Below are 19,526 nucleotides of genomic sequence, written 5' to 3'. Positions count from 1 at the left end.
TCAAAATAAACACCAAGAAGTCTCGCCTCGCTCCATCTCAGAAGTTCCAATGGTTAGGAATCCATTGGGATCTTCAGTCACACCGCCTTTCCATTCCACTGAAGAAAAGGAAAGAAATAGCAGGGTCTGTCAGAAGACTTCTCAAATCCAAACGGATCTCAAGACGACAGTAGGAGCAAGTTCTCGGCTCACTACAGTTCGCCTCAGTGACAAACCCACTGCTACGAGCACAGCTAAAGGATGCCTCAGGAGTCTGGAGACGAAACGCATCCGTCGCTCGAAGAGATCTCAAGAGACCCCTACCGAACAGGCTTCGCTCCCTGCTAAGCCCGTGGTCAGAAGCAAGGACCTTGAAAAGATCCATCCCTCTCCAACCTCCACCTCCATCGCTCAATATCCATACGGACGCTTCTCTGGAGGGTTGGGGGGGCCACTCCCATCAACGGCAAGTTCAAGGAACATGGTCTCCCCTATTCAAGACGTTTCGCATCAACATCTTGGAGGCCACGGCGGTTCTTCTCACCCTGAAGAAATTATCACCGCGTCCCTCGATACACATCCGTCTAACTCTGGACAGCTCGGTAGTAGTCAGATGTCTCAATCGTCAGGGCTCGAGATCGCCCCACTTAAATCAGGTGCTATTACCCATCTTCTGCCTAGCGGACAGGAAGAAGTGGCACCTGTCTGCAGTTCACCTACAAGGATTCCACAACGTGACGGCGGACGCTCTATCGAGGACAAGCCCCATAGAGTCGGAATGGTCCCTAGACGCAAGATCATTCTCCTTCATCTCTCGTCAAGTCCCGGAACTACAGATCGACCTCTTCGCGATGAACGACAACAATCAACTTCCTCGATATGTGGCCCCTTACGAGGACCCCAAAGCGAAAGTAGTGGACGCCATGTCCCTGGACTGGAACAGATGGTCCAAGATTTACCTGTTCCCTCCACCCAACCTTCTGCTGAAAGTCCTCTCCAAACTGAGAACCTTCAAAGGGACAGCAGCCCTAGTGGCTCCCAAGTGGCCCTGGAGCAACTGGTTCCCACTAGTCCTGGAGCTGCAGCCCAAGCTGATCCCCCTGCCGGGCCCAGTTCTCTCCCAACAGGTGCAGAAGTCAACTGTCTTTGCTTCATCAAAGAAACTAAAGGATCTTCATCTCATGATTTTCTCTCCTTAGCTGTGAAGAAAAGGTTTGGAATCTCGAAGAAAAGTTTGGACTTCCTAGAGGAATACAAAACAAAGTCAACCAGAAGGCAATATGAATCATCCTGGAAGAAGTGGGTATCCTTCGTCAATGCAAAAAATCCTACGGAAATCTCCATAGATTTTTGCATGTCCTTTATTCACCTTCATGGACAAGGCTTGGCAGCCAATACGATTTCCACTTGCAAATCGGCCTTGACCAGACCACTTCTATACGCCTTCCAAATAGATTTATCCAACGAAATCTTCAATAAACTCCCGAAGGCATGTGCTAGACTCCGTCCAGCACCTCCACCGAAACCCATCACCTGGTCCCTGGATAAGGTGCTTCATTTTGCTTCTAGTCTGGACAACGATTCTTGCCCTCTGAAAGACTTGACTCAAAAAGTAATCTCCCTTTTTGCTCTCGCCTCGGGAGCCAGAGTCAGTGAAATAGTGGCATTATCAAGAGAAGAGGGCCAGATACAGTTCGCCGACATGGGGGAACTTACCCTCTTCCCCGACCCCACGTTTCTCGCTAAAAATGAACTTCCCACCAAAAGATGGGGCCCTTGGAGAATCTGCCCCCTGAAGGAAGATGTCTCTCTATGCCCAGTGGAGAGTCTTAAGGTCTATCTTCAAAGAACTTCTGACTTTGGTGGAGGACAGCTTTTTAAAGGAGAAACGTCGGGTAGTGACCTGTCACTAAATCAACTTAGAGCAAAAATCACCTACTTTATTCGCAGAGCGGATCCTGACAGTACACCCGCAGGTCACGATCCCAGGAAAGTCGCCTCTTCCCTAAATTTCTTCCAAGGAATGGACTTCGAAAGCCTCCGATCCTTCACAGGCTGGAAGTCCCCTAGAGTATTCTTCAAACACTATTCGAAGCAGGTGCACGAAGTCAAGAGATTCGTGGTGGCAGCAAGTAGCGTGATGAAATCTGCTGTTTAGTGCTGCGTAGGACAGTGCGTTTTTCGGGACTTTAACTCAAACGGGTGCCTGTGTTGACCCTAGTGCGATACATAGTGATTTCAAGGGACACTTAGTGTCACTAATAGACTGTTCTTTACCAAGGTGAAATGACATAGATTCTTACACGTGTGCCACATGTTCTTGGACATGAAGTGTATTATGATTTACAAGACTGGCGTTCCTCAGGAACTAGTGATTACAGGCAAAAATTTTCCCTTTCAGTTTCTGCATCTCCGTCTTATTAAAATATCTATGTCTATTATCATATTTTATTATTGTACATAATTTTCCATATTTCCATGCAAGTTTCAAATAAAATATTTATTTTATTTACCATATGCGTCTAACTTCGCTCCTATTTTTTAAATGAAAATATATTGCTGTTCTTGTTTTATTGAACCTATTCTAGAGTTTTTATGATTAGTATACCTACTACCTTATATACTCTCACCTAATGGTATAAAATTTGTTCCTACACAAATATTTACCCTTCTGATCTGTCTTGAGACCGGCATGATTTCTTATCCAGGTGAGTCTTTCCTCGTCAGATTACTTCAAGATATTCCTCTTGTCCAATTAGGACCTTCCCTGCCAGGGGGGCGGGATGCCAGATCAGTGTAATGCCTCTGGTAGTGACATTTAACGGAGATGTCACGGTCTCTTCGGTCACCAGACCGCGGAAATGTTAATCGGAGTACAAGGCACTTGAAATGGGAACAAATCCACGATACATTAATTCTCTAGTACACTTCCATCAGGACGACATGGCTTGAGCCCAAGAGACGGATTTTGAGCGAAGCGAAAAATCTATTTTGTGGTGAGATGGCCATGTCGTCCTGATGGACCCTCCCAACTGTTCCAATTCAGCCTACCAGGCCCCTCCCTGCTGTATTGTATCGCGGAGGCTGGTAGTGAGCTAGAACGGAATGAGGACGGACGTGACGTCACACAAGTATGGCGTTGGTTTGTTTACGTTGCGAGTACCGTAACAGTAATGAAGGTAGGGTAACTTTGGAATGGCACCTCAGTTACCTCGCCACCTTTCCCCCTCGAAGCGTAAATGCTAGGTGGGGTGCAGGTGGCCATGTGACGTGTTAATGCATGCGTCCCCTGTTGATATACGATATTCTAAAGGGAAACCCTTAGAGTATTTGCGCCAGAAGTTAGAATTCTGTGAAAACCTTTAGTTTAATTCTCTGGGAATATTATGGTAGTCATATATATCCAAAGGAAGCTACTGAAGGAACTTTCCATCAGGACGACATGGCCATCTCACCCAAAAATAGATTTTTCGCTTCGCTCAAAATCCGTTATTTGCTCTTGCATCGGGAGCCCGAGTCAGTGAAATAGTGGCATTATCAAGAGAAGAGGGCCAGATACAATTTGCCGACACAGGGGAACTTACCCTCTTCCCTGACCCTACATTTCTCGCCAAAAATGAACTCCCCACCAAGAGATGGGGACCTTGGAGAATCTGCCCTCTGAAGGAAGCTGTCTCTCTATGCCCAGTGGAGAGTCTTAAGGTCTATCTTCGAAGAACTTCAGACTTTGGCGGAGGACAGCTTTTTAAAGGAGAAACATCTGGTAGTGACCTGTCATTTAAACAACTAAGGGCGAAAATCACCTACTTTATTCGCAGAGCGGATCCTGACATTAGACCCGCAGGTCATGATCCTAGGAAAGTCGCCTCTTCTCTAAATTTTTTCCAAGGTATGGATTTCGAAAGCCTCCAATCCTTCACAGCCTGGAAATCCTCAAGAGTGTTCTTTAAACACTATGCGAAGCAGGTGCACGAAGTTAAAAGATTCGTGGTAGCAGCAGGTAGTGTATTGAATCCAGCTGCTTAGTGCTGCGTAGAACAGTGAGTTATTTCGGGACTCTAACTCAACGAGTGCCTGTGTTGACCCTAGTGCGATACATAGTGATTTCAGGTGACACATAGTGTCACAAAAGACTGTTCTTCCTCAAGGCGAAGTGACATAGATTCTAACACGTGTGCCACATGTTCTTGGACATGAAGTGTATTGTGACTCAAGACTTTCGTTCCCCAGGAACTTATGTGTATAAAGGCAAATTCTTTCCTTTCAGATTCCACATCACCGTCTTTCAGTTCATGATCTATGTCTGTTATTCAACAATTTTATTGTAAATTATTTACCTTATTTTACTTTATTGCAATTTCTTGAATAAAATAGATATTTTATTTACCATATGCGTCTTATTTCGCCTTTCCATATGAAAATAAATTGCTATTACTGTGTTTCAATGCCCCTAATTATTCGTTATTATATTATATATAATAATTATCCTGTCTGAAATATGCTCACCAAGCAAGTGAAATATTGTTCCTACACAAATATTTAACCTTCCGATCTGTCTACGAGACCGGCACGATCCTCGCATCCAGGTGAGTTTATCTTCATCAGGGTACTTTGAGATGTTCCTCTTGTCCAAACAGGACCTCCCTGCCGGGGGGGCAGGAAGCCATGTCATTGTTTATGCCACTGGTAGTGACATATAACAGAGATGTCACGGTCTCTAAGGTCACCAGACCAAAGGAATATTGTTTGAAGTAGAAGGCACTTTGAAATGGGGAAAAACCATGATACACTAATTCTCTGGTACACTTCCATCAGGACGTCATGGCTTGAGCCCAAAAAAACGGATTTTGAGCGAAGCGAAAAATCTATTTTTGGGTGAGATGGCCATGACGTCCTGATGGATCCGCCCTACTGGTTCTAGTTCGGACTGTCAGGCCCCTCCTTTTCATATTGTATCGTGGAGGCTGGCAGAAATGCTGAATATGGAATGAAGAGGACGGACGTGACGTCAGTTAAGATGGCGGACAGCTAGGGCTGCCATTTGTTTACGTCGCGAGGTACCGTAACAGTAACGTAGGAGGATAACTTTGCAATGGCTCCTCTGTTATCCTGCCACCTTTCCCCCTAAAAGCGTAAACGCTATGTGGGGTGCAGATAGCCATGTGGCGTGTCAAGCATACGTCCCCTGTTGATATACGATATCCTAAAGGGAAACCTTTGGGGTACTCGTGCCAGAAGTTAGAATTCTGTGAAACCTTTGGTTTAATTCTCTGGGAATATCCACTGTAGTCATATATACCCTCAGGAAGCTACTGAAGGAACCTTCCATCAGGACGTCATGGCCATCTCACCCAAAAATAGATTTTTCGCTTCGCTCAAAATCCGTTTTATTGCTTTCCTCAAAATCCGTTTTTCCTATGTCAAAATCCGTTGTCTAGTCATCTCATCCTAACTTTTGAGCTTTCCCTCACCCACTAGGAGGCTATGCTTGACTACATAGTTCTACCATGGCCTAACCCTATCTAGGCACAGAGTTGGTTCCCCTTGGGTCACTCCTCTGCTGCCTTGGCAGTGCTTGTCCTATGTCATTGTCCCTCTTGCTATGGAGTCTTGACTACCTTGCCTGGTTAGCTTATCTAGGCAGAGATGCCACCTTCTATCTCTGCTTCCTGTCTTGTCAGCTTGAGATATCCATCTAGGTATGGAGTCTTGACCTCCTTGCCTGGTTAGCCTATCTAGACAGGTGCCGCCTCCTGCCTCTGCTTCCAGTTTTGTCAGTTTGAGTTCTTCTAGCATTGGCTGTGTGTTGGCTTTGGCTCACCCCCTCTGCCGCCTCAGATGCAGCCTTAGACTAGTATAACTAATTCCTAGCAATGAAGACTAAATAACTAATGCTGATTTTTGGGCTCAGGCCATGTCGTCCTGATGGAAGTTCCTTCTTAGTAGCTTCCTAGGTTATATTTAACTACAGTGATATATCCCAGAGAATTTTACTAAAGGTATCCAGAATTCTAACTCCTGGCGCGAGTATCCCTTGTAATATCTTATAGGGATATCGCATAAGATCAGAGGACGTATTCTTGACACGCCACATAGCTATCTACTTCCCTAATAGTGTTACGCTTCGAGAGGGGAAAGTGGCAAGAATTGTAGGAGAGCCGTTATTAAGGCAACACTCCTACTCGTACTGTGATTGAGCGCCAGCACGCCGCCGTGTGGCGCCATCTAGTCATTCTTTCTCATGTAGCGTTCCATACCGGTGTTTATCCCGTGTACCTCTCGCTATTTTGGATTGTTTTTGAGCTATGATGTCTTCACCACCCTCATCTGCCTCTGGAAAGTTAAGTACTATCTTTGATTGTATAAATGTAAGCTCTTGCCAGTTTTTTTCCTCGAAATATGTTCGTAATTAACGTAACAAGAGCTGTTGCCCAACCGGATGGCGTCTTGGACGCGGTCGTTCTTTGCATGTATATTTAGTTAGCCAGAACGACGTTCCCGGCATATTTCACATTAATAACTCTAGCTATTTAACATTTAGCAAGGAATTCTTATATTATGGCCATGTTTTCGTGGATTTGGCAATTTTATTACAGAGCCCCACGAGTGCTAGGCTTCCTAGCCTAGGCACCCATACACTTCATGCATGATATAACCTTCCTGGTAAAGTTTTATTGAAGCTCAGGCTATAATTTATACAATTAAGATATCACTGTGTAAAATTTTCCCCTTCCAAGATAGTATACGAGAGAGTTTCGGTGACCGATTCTCACTGCGCCTAGGCTAACTAGCCTAGGGGCTTTAGTATACTTTCATACATGTCCCCAATTGCCCTTATATCGTCTTTTAAGTGGAGACTGACACCTCCTATACCTTTTAAGTCGATACCAATATCCTTGGGAGATTTAAGAGCAATTCCTTTTCCCTCTGACTAGCCTAGGCTAACCCAAGTTGGCTTTGCCGTGAATTTTATTCAGGCAAATCTGGACTGGGGTGTTCCCGTTCCCCTCTCTCAACCACTGAGTCGGTTTTGAGTTTAGGACGGGACATGAGAGTATTTGTCTGTGATCGGTGGCCACCTGGTTTGGCGAACTGACCTACTAAGTCAGGTTAGGCTACCGATGCAGGAAGTTAGACCTCCGTAGGCCTTCTCCTGGAGGCATTATATGATAATGCCTTCTCCCTGTGGCCTAGCAGACAGTCCTGTGCCAAGAGATCTTAAGCCGAAGAATTGAATTCTTCCCTTGCTTAGGGTCTCCGACACTAGATTCTGTTCCTCCTTTGAGATAAGTGGCCTGGGTGCCGCCTTCTCACCCTATCAGACTAACCTAACCTAGGGAATTGAATTCCCTGGCCCCAAGGTTGTCTTTACTCTGGATCAGAATCTTTTAGGTTAGGTAAGACCTACCAGGTACTACCTCACCTACAGGACCCTTGCCCCTCCCCTGCTGTCCTTTAGTGTTGGCCTAGCCTTCACACATCCTGTCCATCATTCTACAGTCGACCCTAAGGGTAGATTGCCCGATTGGCTTGGGCTCTCTGTCGGCCGTTGACTGAGTTGACCGCCGGCAGAGATCCCCCTATCTTTAGAGTGTTCTTCAGTCCTCCCTTGGACTGCCTTCCATGGCCCCACTATTGATATTGAGGGGCTATGGTTGGATGGAAGCCCGAATATAATTCCCCCTTCCATATGAACCCTCATTCCGGATGGAGGTATGCAAGGCTGAGCCTTTGCTTAACCTCCCATCCATGCTTTCTCTCTGTCTTACCATCTACCCTGGGCCAGCCGCCGGCAACTAGAGCGCCGGCGGCCTCTCGGACGACGGTCCGCCGTCAGGTTGCTCTACCGCCGCTTGCCATGGATTGCCGTTGATCGGTGACCCAACAGCGGCCGGCACATACCGGGCGGCTGCCGGCAACTATGCTAACTGCCGACAGCCGGTCGACCAATTGTCTGAAGACACAACCTTCCGCCGACAGACGGCGGGTCCGCCCTTATAGAGGGACCGCCGGCTGCCGGCAGCGGAGCGGCTGCCGGTGGCCCACCGCCCTATACTAAAGAAGGCAGTATACCTTCAATAGCCTAGGGTAATGCCGGCGTATGCCGGCAGGCACTACAGTACTGGCTGCGGAGTGGTCGTAGTCACTGCGATATTGATATTCCGCACGACACATACCGCTGTGCGGTCCGTGCTGTAGCCCGTACATTTCTTCCAACCTACAATATGCTTCATGGGCAGCCTATTGTGAGACCACCACACCAAGAGAGCGATTCTCTCTGGCTTATATAAAGATCGATGATCATTTTATTCAATTCCCAATATTGAACCTTAGAAGACGGTGTTAAAATTACACCTTATATCCAAAGGATATAATCTTCTCCCTTAATTCGACTAGAATTTAGTGTTCAATATTGAAGGAGGTCATAGCAATGGGCTGGACAGGAAACACATGTGGGTGTCTTTCCTCTTTCCCTCCTAGCTTACTTATCCTAAGCTAAGCTATATATACAACATTGTATGATGAAATTTTGAGATATTTCACCGAATACTCATCTGCTTTTCTTTCTTTACAGGAGGAGCATCCCGAGTGCGGGAACCGTTTCTGCAAGGTCCGCAGTAAGAGCTTCTGCGGCCATGATATGTGCAGGACCCACGCGCGCTGCGCAACTACGAAGGGATCTCTGAAGTATTGGGACCCCCAGGTATATGACGTTTGTTCAAAACTGGTTACTGAGGCTTTTGATGATCAAAAGTCTACTGAGTCAAGGAATGCAGCAAGAGAGATGCTGTGAAAATGGGTCAGGGGCTTCCAGAAGAACACTACTGGCCCATACCTTCCTAATGAGAGGAGGAGGGCTTGTTTATTCCCAAGGGCATCTTCGGATGCAGTTATTCCCCAAACTCAGCCTGAGATTCCCCTCGTACAGATTCCGATAGAATCTGATGTTTCTGATGCCTTGAAGGACATCCAACTGGAGGACGACATGTCGGTAGTTTCCGAAGAGATGGAACGGAGTCTTCTGGTTGAAGAGCAGGATCAGGAGACTGTTTTACCTCCTGAAGGCGACGAAGAAAAATCCGAAATTATTTCAGTTTCATCGGCTACGGTGGCTGAGCCTATCCCGTCGACTTCTTCTGCTCCCCAGTTAGACACGATTAGCCATACGCTAACTTCTCTCTTGTCCATGTTTCAGGACATGAAGAAGCAATCGTCCGAGAAGGAGGCTTCACTGCGGACGGAGATGCACCAACTTGTGTCTACACGTTTAGCCCCCAAGAAGCTAAACGTCAAGGATCTTCCAGCCTTTTCTGATATTAATCCTTGGAGGTATGCAGAGCAAATGCCCATGTCAGGGGGGAAGATCTTCCTATCCGACAAACTGGGCACTGTCCCAGTTGACGACGTCGAGTATTGGCCCAGCAAGGGGGCCTACCCGGATTGTTACGTCCGCCTGAGGATGGAACCCCCTTCTAAAGAAGAAACAGAGCCGAAAGAGGTCATCATACTAGACCTCCCCAAGGCCCAAGCCTTGTTTATGAAAACCTTGAAGGAGAGGGCATTCACTAGCTCCAAGGTGCCGGCTCTCAGCAAGAAGCACCCGTCCTTCATTGCTGCTTCTTCCCGTGCCTTCCCCTTTATGGAAAAAGGGTTCAAGGCAGCCTTAAAGGCAGTCCAGGCAGGGAAACCTTGCCCTACACTCGAAGAGTGTAAGCCATTCTCCCTTGCCCTACCATCAGATGATGCAGACTGGCAGGAAACAAATGAGAGACTCGCTGCCTCTATGTCCTCACAAACCGGATTAGAGACGATGGCAAGTGTCCCCGACACCCCAGATATCTACATAGTCTTTGCCAAAGCGCATTTGGCAACGATCACCAAAGACCTTTATAACTTCATCAAAGCCAGACAGTCTTGCAGGGAGTTCGTGTTCGCCTCGGCTGCGGTGAGGCACGAACCCAGGAAGCTGATAGCCTCCAACATCTGGGGAAAAGACCTCTTCCCGAGTGAAGTGGTCAAAGAGGTCGTTGATCGAGCCGCAACGGAGAACAGGAATCTCCTCCATAAATGTGGCTTGTCCTCAAAGAGAAAGTCTTCCGCTGAAGAGGGTCCCCAACCAAAACGGAAGACCAAACGACCCAGAGTGCCCTCTCGCCCTCCACGACAACAACAGCTTCCCGTGGCCACGGTGCCCCGGACGGTGGCACAACCACCTACCACTTTCCAGCTGGTGCCCCAACAGGTGGCGACTCAGTCGCCCGTCTTCACCCCAGCCTTTGAAAGGCAATCGACGACCTTTCGGCCAAAGTCTCGAGGTTCCTTTCGAGGTTCGTCTAGATGCCCCTCCAGAGGTAGGGGCAACAAAGGTGGACGTGGCCAAAGAGGCAAGTCCTCCAACCAGCACTCCAAGTGAGATGCTACCGGCAGGAGGGAGACTTCTCCTCTTCCAGGATTGCTGGACCTTCGATCCCTGGGCCCACAGCCTAATCAAGAATGGACTAGGGTGGAGTTGGAATGCAGCTCCACCAATCTTCCCTCAGTTCTTCCAACACTCAATCCCCATATTGGAAGAATATGTTCAGGAACTCCTAGACAAGAGAGTTGTAAGGAGGGCAAAGTCCATCAAATTCCAAGGAAGGCTGTTCTGTGTTCCGAAAAAAGACTCGGAAAAGCTCAGAGTCGTTCTGGACGTATCACCACTCAACAAGTTCATAGTGAACAACAAGTTCAGAATGCTGACTCTTCAACACATAAGGACCCTACTGCCCAAACGGGCATACACAGTCTCCATAGACATGGCGGACCCATACTGGCATATTCCGATCAACCGCCAAGTTTCCCCCTACCTAGGATTCAAACTGCAAAAAAGGCAGTATGTTTTCTGAGCCATGCCCTTTGGGCTAAACATAGCCCCAAGGGTATTCACAAAGCTTGCAAACGCAGTCATTCGTCAACTACGCCTAAAGGGAGTTCAGGTGATTGCCTACCTGGACGACTGGCTGGTATGGGCAGCATCTGAAGAAGAATGCATGCAAGCCTCCAAGGAAGTGATCCAGCTCCTGGAACACCTAGGATTCAAGATCAACTTGGAAAAGTCTCGACTATCTCCAGCTCAGAAGTTCCAATGGCTGGGTGTCCACTGGAACTTACAGTCACACTGCCTCTCCATTCCATCAAAGAAGAGGAGAGAGATAGCGGGATCTGTCAAGAGACTTCTTCAATCCGACAGGATATCAAGAAGGCAACAGGAGAGAGTGTTGGGGTCCCTCCAGTTCGCCTCAGTGACAGACCCAGTATTGAGAGCTCAATTAAAATTTTAGATGCATCAGGAGTTTGGAGAAAATACGCATCAAACGCTCGAAGAGATCTGAAAAGACCGATACCAACTCGTCTGCGATCCCTCCTCAAGCCATGGTCGCAGGCCAAGTACCTGAAGAAGAAGGTACCCTTCCAACCGCCTCCACCTTCAGTCACCGTTCACACGGATGCCTCAAAAGAAGGGTGGGGAGGCCACTCTCACCATCGGAAAGTCCAAAGAACCTGGTCCTCCCTCTTCAAGACCTTCCACATCAACATTCTGGAAGCCATGGCAGTTTTTCTCTCTCTGAAAAAACTGAAACTTCACTGCTCAATCCATATCCGACTGGTACTAGACAGCGAGGTTGTAATGAGATGCCTGAATCAACAGGGCTCGAGATCACCTCAAATCAACCAAGTGATATTGGCCATCTTCCGCCTGGTGGAGAAGAAGAGATGGCACTTATCAAGGGTTCCGCAATGTGACGGCGGACGCTCTATCCAGGTTCAACCCGATAGAGTCAGAATGGTTCCTAGACGCAAGATCATTCTCCTTCTTCTTACGCAAAGTCCCAGGACTGCAGATAGACCTCTTTGCAATGAGCGACTACAAGAAGCTACCCCGGTATGTAGCCCCGTACGAGGATCCTCTAGCGGAAGCAACGGACGTGATGTCTCTAGACTGGAACAGATGGGCCAAGATCTACCTGTTCCCTCCAACCAACCTTCTGCTGAAAGTCCTCAACAAACTGAGATCCTTTCACGGAAAAGCAGCAATAGTGGCCCACAAATGGCCCAACAGCGTATGGTTCCCCCTGATAACGGAACTACGCCTGAAGCTGATCCCGTTGCCGGATCCAGTTCTGACTCAGCAAGTGTAGAAGTCGACTGTCTCAGCTTCATCACAGAAAACCCAAAACTTTTCTCACCTTAGCAGTCAAGAAAGGGTTTGGGATTTCAAGGGACAGTAGTAACCTTCTAGAAGAATAAAAGTCAAAATCAACAAGAAGACAATACGAGTCTTCCTGGAAGAAATGGGTCGCCTTTGTCAATGCAAAGAAACCAAAGGAGATTTCAATGGATTTCTGTTTATCCTTCTTCATCCATCTCCATGAACAAGGTTTAGCAGCCAACAAGATTGCCACGTGCAAATCTGCCCTGACCAGACCCTTGCTGTACGCCTTCCAGGTGGACTTCTCCAACGATATCTTCAACAAGATTCCAAAAGCCTGCGCTAAACTTTGGCCCGCAGCTCCTCCGAGGCCCATTTCATGGTCCTTGGATAAGGTTCTTCACTTGGCATCAACCATAAACAACGAACACTGCTCTCTAAAAAACTTGACTCAAAAAGTGATATTCTTATTTGCACTAGCCTCAGGAGCCAGAGTTAGCGAAATAGTGGCCCTCTCGAGGGATGATGGCCACATTCAGTTCACAGACTGCGGAGAACTGAACCTTTTTCCGGACCCAGCGTTTCTCGCCAAGAACGAGCTGCCCACTAAGAGGTGGGGTCCCTGGAGAATCTGCCCTCTGAAGGAAGAAGCATCCCTATGCCCAGTGGAATGCCTAAAGGTCTATCTTCGTAGAACTTCAGACTTTAAGGGAGGTCAGCTTTTCAAGGGAGAAACATCAGGTTCAACATTAACCTTAAAACAACTAAGGGCGATGATCACCTATTTCATTCGCAGAGCAGATCCAGACAGTACACCCGCAGGTCACGATCCGAGAAAAGTTGCTTCGTTTCTGAATTTCTTTCAAAATATGTCTTCTGAAAGTCTTTGCGCTTACACTGGATGGACGTCATCCAGGGTCTTCTTCAAGCATTACGCGAAACAATTACAGGAAATCAAACATTATGTGGTGGCAGCAGGTAGTGTACTAAAACCTGCTGTTTGATTTCTGCGAAGAACAGTGCACCAATTGGGACTTTTTAGTGAAGGGTGTACATGATGGACTCTTATGGTGTATCATGTTGAGTGATGTGTCTAGTACATGGCACTATAGACTGTTCTAATTACACGGGTGAAAAAAGCATAAAAGACTGACACATGTGCCATATGAAAGTGTTCTTTTTGTAACAACAGAATCCATAGTGAAATATTCCATGTTTCTCATAGAGTGGCTTGTGTTTCCTTTTCAGATGAAACCTTATTAATTTTTCTGTTATTACTAATTATGCTTTCTCACAGAAATTTTCAGTGAAAATTGTGATTGATTGTACATGTTGCAACCCTTGATTTCGATATTCTATTTGTTAATAAACATAGTTAGGAATCCTTACGTCTCATTTCGATCCAAATATCCTAAAACATACAAATAAAGGGTGTTAGAGCTACTTTTTATCCTCTTATTTTTGGAAAAATATTCAGAACAAAGGTTATTACTGTTCCAAGCAAACAATCATCAGATTATGCTATGCTACTGAGTTCAGTCCCTAGTAATGACTGATTGTACCAACCTGTTTACCTTACTGATTTAAAGTTTCCTACATGAATGTAAACCTGTCTATCTTGTCTCCAATGAACAAACAGACTCGGGAGGTATCAGTAACCTACACAGATCAATTCCATTCAGAGTACAAACTATGCTTTATATATATATGAGGACACTAATATACAACTTGTTTGCTAGACTTGTTCCTTGAACTCACAATCCTCGGGGTTTTTTCCTAGAGTCTTCCAAGATTCTTCCCTGTAGGGGGCAGGAAGCACTGACATAGTCCATGATCAGTTGAACGGTGTATGACGTTAACACCAGGTGTCTCTGGGTCTAGACGACCAAGGCAAATTTTATTTCAAGGTGATTGGCACTATTGAAAATCCACAGATACATTAATGCTCTGGTAAACTTCCATCACGACGACATGGCCTGAGCCCAAAAAACGGATTTCTGGGCTCAACCTGTGCCGCTCCGTGAAATGCTCCTTTTAGCATCATTTCTAAGGTATATAACTGCTATATATTACCAGAGAAAAAAGTTGCATTGGAATGCCAGGGATGAACCCAGCTCGCTCACCTATATAAGGTGTCGGTATAGTAACTGGGGCGTGAAAACCACTGTCAGAGGTCTCGTACCATTTAGATATCTCCTCTTCAAATTCCCCCGTTACTACGAGGTGCCATTCTACATTCCACTACTGATCGCTACTACTACTACCTCCACCCACGCGATCATCTTCACTCCTTTCATAGCATCTTTGGTGTACGCACGCGTTCCTTTGATTCTTGTGACTTTCGTGTTTTGAGTGTTTCTTGCGCAAGATGTCGGATCTTCAAGCTTCTACCACCAAGTTGAGTACTAAAACTATTAGTTTTGAGGTTCTGGAAGTAGCGATATCCGATATATTCATTTACTTATGTATTTAAGTTTCGGGAGTCAGAGATTACCGCTCCCTGTCAGCCATTTTGGTTTCGCTACTTCCGAGAGCCTTTGTTTACTTGACGACTAACAATTAGTCCCTCATACTAATTGTATTTCGTTTTGATCCTTTACATCGCGCATGCTCATTGCCATTTCATATTATGCGATGCTTTATCTACAAGTTTTATGTGTTAAATCAATTATTTTGAAACACTTAATTTAGGTTATGGGCTTGCATGGCTTCCCTTCTGGGCCGTGTTCGACCTTGAAGGTAGCCTTCACCACTGTGTCCTGGTGTTTTGATTATTCTAATTTTAAGGATTTATTTACTCTTATTATTGTAAGTTATTACTATTCTTATATATAAGAGATAGGTCCTTTTGTTTAGTTTTTATTGAAAGGAACCTCAGGTTAGCAGGATATTATCCTTGTCATTATCTTCCCCAATCGGTATCCTACCCAATTGGGTATTTCAATTTTAGTGTTGTAGTCTTCCCGACCAGGTCGGTAGCTACCCGATTTTGGAGGGCTAGGCTAACGCTTTTCCATTCATGTTTTTGCTCCTGCATTCCTCTCTTACATGATTATTTTCATTTTTATTTTTGCATGCCATCATAACCTATATATATTATTTGTTTCGTTATTTAATTGTTTTTATATTTATGATCATTCTGTTTTTACGTTTGTGCGATTTCGTGAAGCTGTTTCTCGGAGGGGTGTCACACCTGGCCGGTTACAGGCCCACTTGATCGCCTCGAGCCACGCTCTTGGCTGGTTCCCGCTGGCTACCCACCTAGGTGGAGTACGCCTCACTCATCCCTCTCCCGGGATACCTCATGACTCACTCTCTATAGAGATTAAGCGGAGAACAGCTGTTTGTTTTTTGGTCGAGTACGCTCGCATACTACGGGTTGTCGTAAACCGTGCTCTCCCCCGGCCACTTCAACTGGCCCCTGGGTGAGCCGGGAAGATTACGGGTTGCGTTTTAGGTATTCTTCAGACGTGAATTTCTTCATTGGTTTTCATTCAATTATGATTTAGAGTTAGCCTACTGTAATGCGTAGGCTATCTATACGTTTAGACGAAGTAATCACGGCAGAATCTCCTTATGATTTATATTTTTAGTTCTTATAAAAATTTTATATTTGACTATTATTGTCGCTGTCCGTTATAAGGTAACCGGGGCTGGTGGGAGTCATAGAACCCCTCCCTCCCTAACCTTCTTTTTTCAGGACACCCCTACCCTAGTAGGCGTTTAAGACCCTTGGGTCATACTCAGTTGGCTCCCCGAAGCCAACGGGAGGTATTTTATTTAACAACAATTGTTAACTTTATACATTCCCGGTTCTGACGGGATGATATATCCTCAGTTACGACATTAATAATATCAATGAATGATCATAAATTAGTACCAAATTAGTATCAATTAGTTTCATAATGTTTACATACATAAGGATACTACTACGGTTTAGTTTTAAGAACCTGGAGCCTCCGGTGGTCCTATTTGGATACTCATGTATCATTTTAATTACAGGTGGTCCGATGCCAGATGACAGCCTGTGCGGCTGTTTTGCAGCAAGCCTATGGACATGAGGTCTGCCGATCTCATGCTCCGTGTGCGGTCCAGGTAGATGATCTACTGGTGTGGCACCCGGACAATTGCGAGATTTGCTACGGGTTGGTCTCTACTTTAACCGCGGATTCGGTAGGTGTTCCCGTCGGACAGTCTAATAATTAATTTAAGTATAAGCTGTTAGAGTTTAAGGGAGATTATTATATATATATATATATATATATATATATATATATATATATATATATATATATATATATATATATATATATATATATATATATATATATATATATATATATATATATATATATATATATATATATATATATATATATATATATATATATATATATATACATATATATTTTAGACGGCGGGTTGGCCAGGAATATTAGTATCAGAATATTCTCTTTCAGACCCCTCAGACCACCAAGAGTTCCGCCCTGTCGACACTCAAGATCTGGGTCGGCGGGTTCGCCAGGAATGTTAAGGCGAAGAAGCCATACGTCCTTTCCGAGGAGATTTGCAACTTAATCTACCCCAACGCTAAGACGTCAGCGGCGGTATCCAAGGAAGTGGCTGATCCCATCATCGCCAAGATCGGGGAAGATACTCTGATCTTGTCGGAGGAACTGGAAGGACTCGGAGAGACGGTTCTGGAGGATGTGGCAGCCATCAACCTGGATCTGGAGCCGAGGGTTCTGGACGAAACAGAGCAAGGTAGGGAGTTAAGTGAGGCAGGAGGTGCACGGTCTAAGATACTCATTCTTAGCCTGTGACCGTCTTCTTCTATATCTTCTTTCCAAAGGTTTACTGGGAAGAACGTGGCTGGGGTCAGGCCATGCCCAGTAGTCCCTAAAATCAAACAAATAAAAAAGACCTTACCAAAGACAACTAAGTCTTCCAAGCTGCCAAAACCATCTAAGTCTTCTTTATCCGCTAGTGTATTGAAGGACTCAGCAGTAGCTACTTCCTCCCACCATGGGTCGAGAGACAGGAGCAGCTCGAGAGCTAAGACCCCGGAAGTACCCTTTGATCTGGCGGCTTTTTCGAGCCAGTTAATGGAGCAGATGGGCAGCATAGTGCAGTCTCAGATTGGTTCCCTAGTTGGCACCCTCACACAGAGACTGCAAAACCAGGAGAACCTCATGGAGAATCTCTTGCGTTCCGGACTGCCTCAACAGTAGCAATATGTAATCCCGGACGCCTCTAAACTCCCGGCGTTCGTAAAAAGCAATCCCTGGCGATTGGCTTTACATGCCCCCTTTAAGGATGGCATGCTAACTATCGAAGGATGTGGCGCTCGGCCGGTAGAGGATTTTGAATTCTACCCACCGGGTCTTCAGTTCCCCTTCCCCGGATTTGTGCGCTTGACAGAGGAAGCGCTAGTAAGGCTAGATAAAGTTCCTAAGGAAACTGTTATCTACCCTAAAGAGTAAGCACAGTCCGCCTGGGTCTGGACTTTGAATGAGTGGGAGTGTGTTAACACCATGTTAACACCCCATAAGAGCTCATACACGATGTTTGTAGTAGAGGGACAAACTCCAACGCCTTGCACCACGAAGTTGATGGACCTTGCTCTGCAAGCAGTAAACGAAGACAAGCCGTTGCCGCAGTTACGTGAAATGGACCTGACTTCCCTCCTATTTCCGGGAGATCACGATTGCTGGACTGACGCCCCAGCAACGTTTACTGCAGGAAAATTGAACCATGACTGTGTGTCTACGCAATTCAGTGAGCAGCTACCCAGGCTTCCGTATTCCCTAATAAGACTCGAGTTTGATGCCCGCATGAGGCTGAGTAGGTCCATCAACTCAGCCACAATGGCGGAAATGTCTTCCATGGTATATGAAGAGGAGCCACTATTCAAGATCCTGACAAAGCCGTTGCTTCATACGTTGCTTTCTGACACATACGATTTTGCACTAGCCAGACGTAGATGTCGGAAACGCGTCTTGTCCGAAGCCTCTATTAGACATGAGCCTAACAAGCTCATCAAAGCCCCAATTTGGGGTCCTGACCTGTTCCCGAAGGATATGGTTAACAACGTCCTTAGCAAAGCTGCAAGGGTTAATCAGAGCCTCAAGGTTCGGTGGGGTCTGATACCCAAACGTAAATTTGAGCCATTCAGTAGCAAACTAGAGGCAGGAAGAGACCGAGGACTTTTCAGTCATTTCAGGGTCAGCAGACCCAACAAGTGGTCCAGACGATCCCGGTACCACAAGGGGGTCAACCTTCAACATCGAAGGCACAACCTCAACAGCAATACGTGTGGGTTACACCTCAACCACACCAACAAGTAACAACTACCTCCTTTGCACCTTCCCCAGCCTTTAATCATACCTATGAAACACAAGGCGTGTTCCATGGGTACAATAAACATGCCAGAGGTAGTAGGGCAAGAGGAGCCTTTCGCAACAGAGGCAGCGGAAGAGCCTACTCTAGAGGCAGAGGATTCCAAGGATCCTGGGGAGGTAAATCCACTGCAAACCATTGAGAATCCTCAGTTAGGGGGAAGGCTGTATCTCTTTCGGAACCGTTGGATATTCAGCAATTGGGCTTACAGCATAATTTCCAAAGGTATGGGGTGTAGTTGGATAGAAGGGTCCCCTCCACCAACCAGTTTTCATCAACATCCAACGGAAGAATTAGTTCTATATGCAAAAGATCTTTTACAAAAGAATGCAATAAAAGAAGTAAAATATTTGAAATTTCAAGGTCGCTTGTTCAGCGTGCCAAAGAAAGACTCAGACAAGCGAAGGGTAATCTTGGACCTGTCTCTTCTGAATTCTTACATTCAATGCGACAAGTTCCATATGCTAACCGTCTCTCAGGTGCGGACCTTACTTCCCCGTGGGGCCGTCACCACCTCTATAGATCTTACAGATGCTTACTATCACGTTCCGATAGCAAGGCATTTTCGTCCGTTCCTAGGTTTCAAGTTAGGCAACCAAGCATATGCATTCAAAGTAATGCCATTCGGACTCAACATAGTACCCAGGATATTCACCAAACTGGCGGAAACAGTAATCCAAGAATTGAGAACCCAAGGAATACAAATAGTAGCTTATCTAGACGACTGGCTTATTTGGGCAAACAATGTCGAAAATTGCCTCAAGGCAACAAACAAAGTAATAAAATTCCTACAACAGTTGGGATTTCAGATCAACTTCGAGAAGTCACTTCTAGTCCTGGAGACGAAATTTCAGTGGCTAGGGTTACAATGGAATCTGAACACACACACTCTGTGTATCCCAGTAAACAAGAGGAAAGAAATAGCAAGCAATACAAAAAGTTTTCTCAAGGACAAGCT

The sequence above is a fragment of the Palaemon carinicauda genome, chromosome 11 (genome assembly GCF_036898095.1).
Source record: "Palaemon carinicauda isolate YSFRI2023 chromosome 11, ASM3689809v2, whole genome shotgun sequence".
Lineage (NCBI taxonomy): Eukaryota > Metazoa > Arthropoda > Malacostraca > Decapoda > Palaemonidae > Palaemon > Palaemon carinicauda.
Note: the sequence above shows the minus strand (reverse complement) of the source record.